Source organism: Grampus griseus (assembly GCF_964374135.1).
Source record: "Grampus griseus genome assembly, chromosome: 7".
In the NCBI taxonomy this organism is placed as follows: domain Eukaryota; kingdom Metazoa; phylum Chordata; class Mammalia; order Artiodactyla; family Delphinidae; genus Grampus; species Grampus griseus.
This window is the reverse complement of record NC_139001.1, coordinates 90,547,459-90,561,364: the sequence shown is the minus strand read 5'-3', so window position 1 is coordinate 90,561,364 and position 13,906 is coordinate 90,547,459. Positions and strand designations below refer to the sequence as shown.

The following is a 13,906-nucleotide window of genomic DNA, read 5'->3' as shown; positions in this document are numbered from 1 at the left end:
AGTGATGCTATTTCTGATCTAAGATAAATAAGTAGACAGTGTTCTTAAAAGGAAGGGAAAAAGGGAACCATTAGAACCTTATCTAATGGTTCATTGGTGTTTTGTGCACACGATGGAGATTAAAGTATCTTATTAATTTGTCTTTTAAGTCTAATGTAAGATTGCAGTCTTGATGATTTTGATATCTAAATTCATAAAAATAATACCACTGTATAAAGGTTCAACTGAAATTCGCTTTCCTTTCATTTCTGTTATGACATATTTAGTCAGAATATTGATGTGCTATGATAGATGACTTAAAAATAACCTGTTATATACTTATGATTCCTGTCAAACTCATAGGAAATTCATTCAGAAATATTTTTAAAGGATTTCAGTATTAAAGAACCATGTTTAAATTTTAGTTAAGACATCTGACTTCTTCATTTTGAAGTATATGGAGGAAAAGTAATACTGAGGCAGTTTTTATTTATTTTAATGGTTTTAATATGTACCTGATTCTGTTGCTTCATTTGAGATTTAAAATCTTGTCATTTACCCTGATATAAAAATAAGGCCTTCCTTTGAACTTCTTGATATTTCCCTTTTTCCCACTTTTGCCTTGTTTTTATTTTATTCTTTTTGTTTTGAGCTCATATCATTTATTTACTCCATTAATTGACCAACTGTTAAATGCTGGGTTCTGTGTTTACAGTGATGAATTGGAAATAGCCCTTGACCTGTTAGAGTCACCATTTGGGATTTTTTAATACTGTTTAGTCATTGAGTGCTTAGGCACAGTGCTGAAGACTTCATATATCTGCTCTTTTTGTTTCAGTCCTCATAACTACCTTTCTAGGGTGTTCATTACTTTAAAAATATTTCCACTAAATAAATGGCAGAGAAGAGTGAACTCTTGGTAGATGGAAGGGTGGTGAAGATAATGTGGAGAGGGAGAGCTTTGGTGTTAAAATTCTTTTCAGATTAGTGTTTTCTCTCCTAAAAAGGATATGACTCTTGCATTCTGTTACCCTAATATAGCCGCCTTTGTTTTAATATAAAAATGTATTAGATTAGCATGAGGGAAGATTTTTAAAAGTGTTCTGTCCCAATTTTAGGGTGGAGGGAACATGACACTGGGAATAGGATTGTATTATAAACATTTAGGCATCAAGGTTGCTCATTTATTGAATATTTATTTGCTTTTTTATTTTACATAAACTTTTATGAGTATAACATACATTCAGAGACAAGCATGTAACATCGTACAGCATCAACACCCTTGTTTATGGCTTCTTACATCAGTTTTTATGTGATCCATCCATGTAGTGTGTAGTGGTAGCTTCTTCATTCTCATTCTATTGTATTCCATCCCATTGTGTGACTATGTATATGTACCGTAATTTATCCATTTTATTGTTGATGAACATATAGGTTGTTTCCAGTTTTGAGTCACAATGAATAGTGCCCCTTATAGAATATTCTTTTATCAATACATATCTTTTGCTGCACATCTGCACATCTTGCTGTAGTAGAACTTTTTGGACCGTGTGTGCTTTTGTTCAGTTTTAGTATACATTACCCAGTGTTTTCCAAAGTGTCTTTTCAGTAGTGAATGAGAGTTTTATTTGTCCCACATACTCTGCAACGTTTGCTTGATATTGTTTCATTTATTTAGCTATTCTGGTGGGTGTAAAGTGGTATGGCTAGTTTTTCAAAATATACACGATTCCTTTCTTCACTCATACCCACGTACCCCTCCCATGTGCACACCAAGGGAAAGTGGAATAGAGACGTGTATATTTTCATAAAACCCATCAAATGATTCTGGTTGCCTTGTCAGTTGATAAGATGCAGAATATAAAACAAATGTAAGTATAATTTAAGGAAAATGAGACTGTCATGAAAATTACAACTTCACTGTATAGTTTACTGACTTTCTTACAAATGGTGCATTTCTGCCTAACTATTGCTAAACATGGGACAGGTTTTAAGATTTTGCAAGCTGGTGAAAAGTTTTGTAGGCCCTTTTATTGAGTGAGTCTGCAACATTTCCCCAAAGCTCTAATTATGCAATACTGGAATGCTCTTGCTCTTATTTGATTATCTACCCAGATTGTAGGTTATGTTCATTCATTATTTTGTGAGGTTTTGCTACCCCTTAAATAAGGGAAGTGCTGTCTACCCAGCAGAGTTGACTCAGTTTTCAGAACTTGAAAGTTGAGCAAATTTTACCAAATGCCCACAGCATGCTACGTATTGTTTTAGACTTAATTTCTTGTTATTTATGGAGTTTTTCTTGTGTCACAGAAGGCAGTGTTGCTACTAATTTTTTTTTAAAATTATCCAATTGTGTAGTGAATACCAAGGATGTGAAAAATACTTTTGCCTGTGTATCTTTTTCAGGGTTAGGATTGTGATTAGTCTCTTCTCATTCCCCAGTCAAGTAGATCATGTTAGAATCATATGTAGGGATGCACCATTCCTGTACCTTTTGTGAATCATAATTAGTTGTTGATTTCTTCTGTTAAGTCACACATACAGACTCGTAACTGCAGATAAGCTCATAGTTTTCCCTTTTTAACGTTGTCTTATGCCTTTTTAGAGCTAATATTTTAATATCTGACTTTATTTCTTACTGCTGCAAAGTACTGTTCGTGGGTAGCACAGCTGTTTGATAAATACTTGTGCTCTACATATTCATAAGTAGTTACTGATTATTGCTAGTCATAAGAATCTTGGAATTATTAGCTCATCATCGGAAGAACTGAGATGGCATTCATGTACTTAAAGTGTTCTCTTGAGGTATAAGAACAACTCAGTTTATTTTTTTGCAAAGCATTTCCTTGAGAGGCAGGGCTGGTAGGTGGATGGCAATAGCCTCCTTTGATTTAATCTAGCTTGACCATTTGTTACATTATTTCAGAAAAGACTGGATTAAAATCCAGGGTGTCCTAACACAATGCTTTTCATGGATCATTTTGCTTCATTTCTTTCTCTTTCAACTTCTCTCTTTCTTTCCTTTTTTTTCCTCTTTTCTTCCCCTGTAAACTAAGTAACTATATGAAATGTTTTTCTTTAAGAAAGTGTGATTCCTTAAGGAGGAGTAAGCCATTTTAATGGTTGTAGACATGCAGGGTGTAATGATAGAGACATATAGATCCCTACAACCCTGTATCCTAAGGCATGCTGTTTTGCCCATTTCTTTCCCCTAGATTTTATGATTTAGAGTTCCCCAAAGTGGTAGTTCCTCGTATCTTTTTCAAGGATGGTGGTTTTTCCTGCTTTTGTCTAGGATAGTACTAGTTTATGTCTTTTGTCCCAGCATCTTGTCCAATTTAACATTTGTAATGATTGTTTAATTTTTACTGAAATACTATTATTAATAGTTGCATTAAAATAAGCCTTAGTGGGTTTGGTAGAATTTTTATTTCCAGCTGCTGCCATGGTCTAGTCTAGTGATAGGTGAGAGACATGTGTAATAATGAGTTCTGCCTTTAACAGGTGGTAAAATCTGAAAGGAATCTTAAGTACACCTCTCTTTCCCTAACCCATCTCCGATACAGTGTAACCAGTGACAGTATCAAGGTGAGGATCTCCATGATTAGAAGTGGGCTGGGACATAAATGATTAGGGGGTAACTAACTCCTCTTGGTCTCAGGTGACGGTAAGAGATTTGATGCCTTCGCCTTCATTGACTGCTTTGGGTACCAGCCTGTTCCACGTTCATGCAGCTTGCAAGATTCATGAAGTCACAAGGATAGCAATAAGTGGTGTCAGTGAGAAATTGTAGGTTATGTAAGCTGAAATAGTGGTTGAGCAGTTCTGCCATAGAATGAGTGAGCAGCACTGTTTAGTAAAGCTTTGTGTAATGATAGAAATGTTCTATGATTCCCACTTTCCATTATGGTAGCCATTCACCACTGTGTATGTTGAGCACTGAAAATGAGTCTAGTATAACTAAGGAGCTGAATTTCTAGTTTAATTATTTCATCATTTGGTAAGACTTTTATTTTGCAACAAATCCTCTTGAAATCAATTAGTTAAAAACAGAAGTACATATTTAATGAAAGTCTACACTTCAGAAGCTGTTCTGCTCTTTTTAAAGATTTTCTACACCATTGCTCAGCAACCCAAATAACAGCGTACAGTGGGTGGTTAGACTGATACAGAATGGAGGGTTTACAGAATTGTTGTGATAAAAGAACAAAGGAGTGAAATGTTAAGCGTGCTTACTAGAGAGTTTTTGAAGTGATCCACTGTGGGTTTTGAGTTTGATAAGGAAGGAAGGGAAGCCATAAGGGGGTAATGACTTAAGAAGAGTGGTATGGACTCAGTGAAGTGTTGGTAATAAGAGATGTTGGGGGATTAAATTGATGACAGAATAGGAATAAGTTCTGTTATTAAAATGATATATTCAAGTTTATTTCCATGGTTGATCAAGCTATCCTAGGTAGTAAGTTCCAAGTCAGAATCTCTGAAAAAGATTGCTAAAATTTTAAGTGGGTGAGATCATTCAGGAAGGTAAAAGAACTTTGATGCTGGTAGGGAAGAAGTCCACTGGAGTGCAGTCATCCAGGGTGGTGGCAGGAATAGTAAAGAAGACAATGGAGACAGTGGTTGAAGTCCTCCATAAAGGAGTCTAACTCAGAGAGGTGAGTAGGTGATTGCAAGAGAGAAGAATGTAAGAGAATTTTGTAAGAATGGACTCATGCAGTTGCCATACAGTTTTGTTAGGTTGCAAAAGTAGTCTGGAAGCAACAGTGGTGAGTCAGCAGAACTCTTTAACTACCTCCAACTCCTTTTACTATGGGGTTCGCCAAAAAGTTCATTTGGTTTTTTCCATAAGATGACTCTAGTGATGCTTAGGTGTCTTTAACTTCATTCGAAACAAATTTTGTAGATTGTATTGTGACAGCTGTCATATCAGCGTGCATTAAAAAAAACTTATCAAATTGGTGAATTTTTGTGTAGCCATTTTAATATTGAAGGTGGAAGAAAAACAACATTTTCAGCATAGTATGCTTTATTATTTCAAGAAAGGTAAAAACACAACTGAAACGGAAAAAAAAGATTTGTGCAGTGTATGGAAAAGGTGCCATGACTGATCAAACGTGTCAGAAGTGGTTTGCGAAGTTCCATGCTGGAGATTTCTTGCAGACCATGCTCCGTGGTTGGGTAGACCAGTTGAAGTTGATAACGATCAAATTGAGACATTAATTGAGAACAATCAACATTATACCATGGGAGGTAGCTGACATACTCAAAATGTCCAAATCAAGCATTGAAAATTATTGGCACCAACTTGGATATGTGAATTGCTTTAATGTTTGGGTTCCACATAAGTGAAAAAAAACCTTCTTGGCCATATTTCCGCATTCAGTTCTTTATTTAAACGTAACAAAAATGTTCCGTTTTTAAAACAAATTGTGACAGGCAATGAAAAGTGGATACTGTACAATAATGTGGAACGGTGGTGGGGCAAGTGAAATGAACCACCACCAACCACACCAAAGGCCGGTCTTTATCCAAAGAAGATGATGTTGTGTATATGGGGGGATTGGAAGGGAGTCCTCTATTATGAGCTCCTTCCAGAAAACTAAATGATTAATTCCAACAAGTTCTGTTATTAACATAATATATTCAAGTTTATTTTCGTAGTTGGTCAAGCTATCCTAGGTAGTAAGTTCCACTGAATCCCAATTAGACCAACTGAAAGCATCACTCAACGAAAAGTGTCCGGAATTAGTCAACAGAAAACACATAATCTTCCATCAGGGTAACACAAGACCGCACGTTTCTTTGATGACCAGGCAAAAACTGGTTCAACTTCACTGGGAAGTTCTGATCATCCACTGTATTCACCAGACATTGCACCTTCGGATTTCCATTTATTTCGGTCTTTACAAAATTCTCTTAATGGAAAAAATCTCAATTCCCTGGAAGACTGCAAAAGGCACCTGGAACAGTTCTTTGCTCAAAAAGATAAAAAGTTTTGCGAATATGGAATTATGAAGTTGCCTGAAAAATGGCAGAAAGTAGTGGAACAAAATGGTGAATACGTTAAGTTCAGTAAAGTTCTTAGTGAAAATGAAAAATGTGTCTTTTATTTTTACTTAAAAACCAAAGGAATTTTTTGGCCAACCCAATAGATCCTTCACAGGTGTAAGAAAAGGATATGATTTTAGCAGTTCTATTTGATGTGCTTTAGTTAGGTATTTGCCTCTCTGACCTTATCTTTGTTTCTCCAGTGCCTGACCGATTTAGGTTCTTAATAAATGTTTGCTCAGTAAATGCTAGATGAATGTGAAGTTGTTCCAGTGTCCTGGAATTCTAGAACAAAGAACATTGCTTAGACACTTTTAAATTGAAAACTAGTAACAGGAATTGTTACTTTGTTTTGTTTTGTTTTTGGCAGCACCGGGTGGTTTGCGGGATCTTAGTTCCCTGACCAGGGATCCGAACCCAGGCCCTTGGCAGTGAAAGCGCGGAGTCTTAATCACTAGACCCCCAGGGAATTCTCACTTGTTTGACTATAATTAAATGAGAAGGAAGAGAAATATGAAGGCAAAAGACTGTATTATGACTTGTTAAAAAAAAAAAACTAAGGAGGCAAAAGCTTTAATCAAATGTTTACTCATATTTTTCTAAAATAAAAGAGATGAGGGGAAGAGTAGGAGAAGGGAGAGGGAGAGAATGTAGGTTTTATTTTGGAGGAATGTTTTAGGACTCAAATAAATCTGAAAAATGCCTAGGGTTAATGTTAAGTGGATCCAGAACTGGCAACTAACTGTGCAGAAACTAAGTACTTTATAAACCTTATCTCCTGTAACACTCATTATATTCTTTCTGTATGAGAAATTATTCCCTTTCTGAAGTTGAGAAATCTAAGGGCCAAAAAGGGAAAGTAACTTGTTCAAGGGTTATAAAACCTAAAAAAACTTTTTTTTTAAACTTGCATTGTTTCATATACACATCTTTTCTTACGTGTACATTTCAGTGAGTTTTGACAGATACGTTCACCTGTGTAACAACAGCCCAGTCAAGAGACAGATCAATTCCATTACTCCAGGAAGTTCTCTAGAAGGTTACACAATTCCTGAGAGACACTTTGGATGTCAGTCTATCTTTTTACAACTATACCTCCACATTACTTGCATTAAAAGGGAGACGGAAGTTGTTAGAGATAAGCAGTATGAGAGCAGCAGCGTGAGAGCAGTGTTCATAGCTCATGTAAATAGCTCATGGAGAGCCAAGTGATAAAGATTGAAAAAGTAAAAACAAAACCTCAACAACATACTTAGGCAAATTTAACTCTGTTCTTCTTCATAGTTCATGAGATTATTACTGTTTTGTAAACTAGTTCTACTTTTTAGTTTCATATTAATACTCATACACATTAAACTAATTTATTGAGTGCTTTCTGTGTACCAGACACTATACTAGGTGTCTTCTATACATTCCCATTCAGTACACCAGTCATTTGAGATAATTACCATTTATTATTCCCATTTTACAAACGAAATTGAGGCCCAGAGAGCTTACACAGCTTCAGGATCTGCACCTAACTCTAAATTCAGAAACCAAATTCTCAACCCTGATGGTGTTCCATGGATAATTCTGTAATACTAAATTATATCTGGTACTTTGTTTTTCAGGAGGCAATAAATTATGTACTGTCTAGTAAATATGTAATACCTTTCTAGTAGTTGACTTCAAATCTAGTCAATATGTCTTTGCTTAGTATCTGCCATCGTATACACTAGGCAGTGGTTACGTAAAGGTGAAAATATAATCTCAAGGAGTTCAGCATATTTGATGGATTGAAAAAAACGATAGTATTTTCAGTTAAAAATCCTGGATTCAGGGACTTCCCTGGTGGTCCCATGGTTAAGACTCCGTGCTTCCAATGTAGGGGGCGCAGGTTCAATCCCTGGTCAGGGCACTTAAGATGCCACGCGCTGTGGGGCATGGCCAAAAAGTGGAAAAAAAAAAAAAAATCCTGGATTCAATTTCTGAATTTTTTTGTCTTTTTTTTTTTTTAAACTCTATGACCTTAGATCATATTGCTTCTGTTTCAGTTTCCCTTTCTGTAAAATAGAAGTAACTACTTCACAGGGTTGTTTAGAGGATCAAATGAGATAATATGTATAGGAGTAAAATTCTAAAGTGTGAAGTAAGATCTTACAGATTATTGTACTCATAATTACAATAAATTTGATTAATTCTATATAAGAGGCATTGGTTATGAAAGTGCTTGGGTAGCTAAGGAGTAATTCATTTTACTGAAGAAAATGGTATGGGAGTAAACAAACGGTTGGTTAGTAAACATTTTACAGAAGAAGTGGCAATCAAGATCAACAGATTAAAACATTGTTGGTGCTTAAAGAAGGAATAAGGTTAAGTTATCTATTGTTTGTTGATTGAGATAACTTACTCCTCTTGTGTTTGATAAAGAGTGTGTTGTTATAATTTATAAATTAGATCTTGAATAAAGATTCTACCTGAAGGGACCCCTGAGATCAGTTCAAATAATGCCATCCTTCCTTGTCTTCACAGGGCTTAACTCAGCGTAGAACCTCCCAAGATACTCAAACAGGTCAGTGAATAAGAGAGAGAGAGAGACTATAAAGGAAGAAATGAATGAGTAAAAAAACCCCAAAGGAATGGGGAGTGGGGTGGGGTCTTGCAGCTTGGCCATAGTGAGTAGTCTCCTGACTGCTAGTCTTGCCCTGTTTTGGTTCACCACAGTTTATATATCACTATAATTTAAAATCTTACCTCATGAAGTTTAATGACCATAGTCATAAACTGCCATGCTGAGTATTTAAATAAGGCTGATTTTTTTTAACTCCCAATACTGTCTTTATAAGATTTCTGGAAATAGCCTCCTTTTACTTATATTTTTTCCTTCACCCTCCTCTGGAAATAGCCTCCTTTTAAAAAGTGAAATATTTGCTTCATACATTTTAAGGGGATATGACTATTAATATAGATGCAGATAGGCTTATAATTTTCTTATTGTGCCTTGTATATGTTATTACACAAGTAATATGAAAACAATTGAACTTGTAGCAACTAGCATGACATATAAATCTAGTTTTGTTTTTTGGTTTTTTTTTGCGGTACGCGGGCCTCTCACTGTTGTGTCCTCTCCCGTTGCGGAGCACAGGCTCCGGACGTGCAGGCTCAGCGGCCATGGCTCACGGGCCCAGCTGCTCCGCGGCATGTGGGATCTTCCCGGACCGGGGCACAAACCCATGTCCCCTCCATCGGCAGGCGGACTCTCAACCACTGCGCCACCAGGGAAGCCCCTAGTTGTTTTTAAATGACAATTTTTTTTTTTAAATGGTTGCCAAAGAGCCAGACTGTCCTTAATATGTAATGCTACAGGAAACGCAGTCAGGTTCTGAAGTGATCTGTAGTCGATTTTTTTTTTCCCCAAGTTCATTGCACTGTGAGGAAATCATGTAGTGATATTGAGTACATTTTAGTCTACAGTGTATGAGTCTTACTGTATAAGCTTATGTTAGAACTGGATAGGATTTAGTGATTCTCGCCCTGAATGCTTTGTTTAGCCAACAGCTCAGTGATGTGCAAAAGGGCATGTGTTCTGAAACCAAAAACGGCCAGGGTTAGAATCCAGGTCTCCCAACACATGGACCCCAGGGCTTTTTTCCATTTTTACCTTTGTTAAGGAAAATGACATTGCATCTATGTCAAGAAATGTTAAATAACTTTTAGTTTTAATCTTTTTTTAAAAAAAATACATTAAAGCGACAGAAATGGAGTGATTTTTTTTTTGGTTACAGTGTGTGTACACGGGAGTTGACTTTTAGTTTTTTGGTTTTTTTTAAGGGAGAACCTTGGCATTGAATGACAAGGCAGCAGTAAGCAGAGGCTTTAAATCCCTGCTTCTGTACAAACCTTCACCAACATGTATTAATGGCTTTTAGGATTTATCAAATAGAGAAAGAGTTCGTCTTAAAATGTCTGTATTTTCCTTTACTAATAAAGTTTCCATATATATGTTATTAGAACTACCTCCTTACTATCGGTGTTAGAGGGTGTTGTAGATTTCAAAACAGATTCCATAACACTGGAATAGGACCCTGAAACAAAGAAGTTGAAAACTAGCCCAAGAGATCTACCTCTCAGGATAATACTCAGGTAAAATGGAAGACTTAGTCATAAGTAGAGGACAGATGGATAGCTGCAGCAGGGATGGTGAGATTTTTGTATTATTGGTAATAATAGCTTTCTGGTCTAATCCTCACACTAGAAATGTGATTCTCAGTGTGAGATCCCTAGAAGAGCAGCATCAGCACCCTCTGAGACTTGTTAGAAATGCAAATTCTGGGGCCTAACCCAGACCCCCTGAATCATTAATCCTAGGGTTGGGGCTCAGTATTCTGGTTTCACAAGGCTTCCAGGTGATTCTAATGCACAGTTAAATTTGAGAATCACTGCCCTAGAAAAATATAAACCTGTGAGTCTACCATTTGTAATCACTTAGAGGCTGGCAGTACTTGGTTGGACCATATCAAATTACCCATAGTCTCCTGCTTTTGATTTACCAAAATTTCAAATTACCAAGTTTTAAAGAAAAGTCAGCTTTTATTTTGGGCAGAGAGTTCAAACTGTAAAACTGCCATTTCACTTAGGCCTCTCAATAACCAAAGTAGGAAAAATTAAGGGCCCCAGTAAGAGACTATAAGGTAAATGGAAGTACTTGCGCAACGTGTGTGTGTGTGTGCGCGCGCGCTGACGCGCACGCCCTGGGTGATTTCATCATAAGCCGTGACTCCTGTGTGCCCGTCCACTCTCCCGCAGCTCTTTTAGCTTTCCTCTTCTATAGGAGTATATATAGTCAGGAAGCAGGAATGGTCTTCCCACCCCCAGCCATTTTTTTTCTTGAGGGTTCGGAATATTTCCGTTGCTATATCCTTCATCAGCTCCTGTTCCTGCCCCCTAAGATTTTTACTAGAACCTGTGTCTAGATGTGCTGCCACTGAGTTGAATCACTCTCCTGAGAGTCACAGCTGTTTCTGTTTCAAAGAGGAGCCTTTCTCTCCGTGTTATATGCATTTTAGTGAACTTTAGTAAACTTGAGATAAACTGGTTTTAAGTGATTGGAACTACAAGATGGCTTTTCTCCATTATTTTCCTCAGACCATTTAATTAGTCCCTTCCCTCTTTTTAAAAAATAAACACTGAGCATTGTGCTAGGCTTTGCATTGCAGAAATGAATAAAACAGAAAAACCTTCAAGAAGATCATAGTTTATGTAAAAACACAGCTGTTCTGTGCACGTAAAACTCAGTAGTAAAAGGCAGTAAATGAACGGAGGGTGATGGAGGTGGTAGGTGTATTTAATGGGAGCTGACTATGGCAATCAGTAACCAATTTCAGTTTTCTAAATGGGCATACTGTGTTATGTACTGCTTTCCCTCCTGCTTATAATGCTTCTTAAAAATAGAATTCGTAATTATATTGCGATTCATATTACATAAGAGTCAAAAGAATAGGAGGTCACCTTCCCACCCCCAGTTCCACTTCCCACTGTAAATTGTGCCTGCTTTTAGTTCTAGACAGTATTGCCTACCTCTGTGAATGATAGTCTTGTTTCTCTCCTCACTCCGTCAATCTCCCAATTATTATTCGTTGTTAAGGCTACATCATCAATGTGTTTGCATTTTAATTTCTTTTTTGCTTTATTTGCAGACCAATTCTAAAAATTTTAAACCTGGAAATATTTATAATGTGATTATATAAATACTTACTATAGAACAAAGTAGGGTGGCCTCACAGAAAATGAAATGTAATCCTATGTACATAAAAACTTTACCAGTGGAAAATTTTCTAAGTGTCAAATTATAGTGAATTCTCCTAGTTCTTTTTTAGTTTCCTTCTCTACTGAGACCTGTTCAATTCTGTTGTTTTTTCAAGCCCATGGTTTCTTTCTTTAGGGTTCGTTTTCATTTGGTTAGAGCTGTGGTCTTCAAAACGAAGCATCCACATAAACGGGTTACACAAGATAATTTTGGGGGGTGTCAGAATATATTAAAAATTAAATTATTTAATTTTTATCTGATTATTTTAAATTTTAATTTTGATATGCTTTATAATATATATAAATATATTACTATAATAATACATTAATTTATAAATAGACATGCATGCTTAGAGCAGATGATTTTTAATCATAAAGGCATGTTATACAAAAAAGTTTGGAGTTCATTGGGTTCATTGAGTAATTTTCAATATAGAATGACAGACTTTTCAAGTATTTGCTGTCTGAAAATGTCCTTTCTTCAGCTTGCCTTCCTGAAGAATTTTGAGTATGAAATTCTAAATTCAAAATTTTTCTTAAAAACCTTAAAAGCATTTCTCCTTGTATCTTAACAGCATTTAGATTTCAGTGTGACTGGTTCCTTCGTAGATAACATGAGAAGTTTTAAGATTTTCTCTTATTTGGTGGAACTTTGAAATTTTTGCCAGGATGTGTCTAGGTATAGATCTTTTTTCAGTAGGCATTCTTGGTACTTGGTGAGGCCTGACTGGGAACTTGTGTCTTCCTTCAGATCGTGGAAATAGTCTTCTGGTTTTTTCTCTTGATGTATCTCTGTTATTTCTGTCTTAATCCCCTTCAGGAGCATTTAATGGCTCTCCTGTTGGAATACTGGATCTCTTCTGTCTGACCTCTATGTCCCTAACTTCTCTTATTTCCTGTATTCTTTGTGTATTTAGTTTGTGTCTTCAAAAGTAGTCTTTATCTTTTATTCTCCATTAATTATAAACATTTTATTGTTTATCTTACCCATTGGAATTATCATTTAAATATATATATATTTTTTAATATTTATTATTTTGGGCTGCGTCAGGTCTTAGTTGCGGCACACGGGCTCTTTGTTGCAGTGTGCAGGCTTTTCTCTAGTTGTGGAGTGCAGGCTTCTCTCTGGTTGTGGCACGCGGCTCCACAGTGTGTGGGCTCAGTAGTTGCGATGCTTGGGCTCTCTAGTTGTGACACGTCGGCTTAGTTGCCCCCCAGCATGTGGGATCTTAGTTCCCTGACCAGGGATTGAACCAGCGTCCCCTGCGTTGGAAGGCGGATTCTTAACCACTGGACCACCAGGGAAGTCCCCCATTTATATTTTTACTTAACAAGAATTCTTGTTTTCTAACCACTTGTTCAAAGCAGCTTATTCCTGTTTTATTTAAGTGTACCATTCTGTCCCCTAAATTGTCTCCATTTCTACCAGGGTTATTTTGTTTTATTTTGTTTTATTTTACAGTTTTGGACCTTTTCCCAATTGTCTGTTGTGATTTTCTCCTTTAAGCTTCTCTGCTGATTTGTTCCTATCTAATTGATTTCTCTGCTAATTTGTTCCCATTTATCTGCCTTAAATTTCTCAAAATTTCTGATCCACCAATATCATCCTTTTGTGTTTTCCAGCCCAGTTATGACTACATTCTTTTGCAAAAATTTGTTTTCATCTCATTGGTATGTTGAGAAATAAAAAAGACAGATAAATGTGCTCACTTGACTGCCTTGAACTGTTTACTGCTTTCAAAGTTCCATCTTGGGTACAATATCTGATCCAGACATCTAGAAATTAGAAAGTTGATGGAAGGCCATATAATCTGTCACATGAGTTTGGAAGAGAGTATGAAACCCCTTTGTTTGTTTGTTTTGTTTTTTGTTGTTTTTTTCTGTTACTAACATGGTAGAAAGGTTGTCTTTAAGAATTATAAGCTTAGGCTGAATCCAGGCAGGCAGGCAGACATTGCCAAATTTTAGCATTATAATCCTGGGTAGATTATGTAGCCTTTTTGCACTCTAGTTTACTATAACATTGGCAGAAGCAGTGATTACTCTCCTCGTAGAGTTATTTTGGGAATCAAATTAGACAAATACTTAAGCCTGG

General features: G+C 36.4%; 1 protein-coding gene across 2 annotated transcripts in view; it reads left to right on the top strand.

Annotated features, from left to right (window-relative positions):
• Positions 1 to 13,906, top strand: part of SPOPL (speckle type BTB/POZ protein like) — a 62,543-nt gene that overhangs the window by 10,926 nt on the left and 37,711 nt on the right. The window contains exon 2 of one of the 2 annotated variants that reach the window (XM_082658209.1): positions 8,539 to 8,578. The exons of the other annotated variant lie outside the window; for it this stretch is intronic. The gene's annotated coding sequence lies outside the window, so the exon portion shown is untranslated. The remainder of the gene's footprint in view (positions 1 to 8,538; positions 8,579 to 13,906) is intronic. 2 annotated transcript variants of the gene reach the window in all.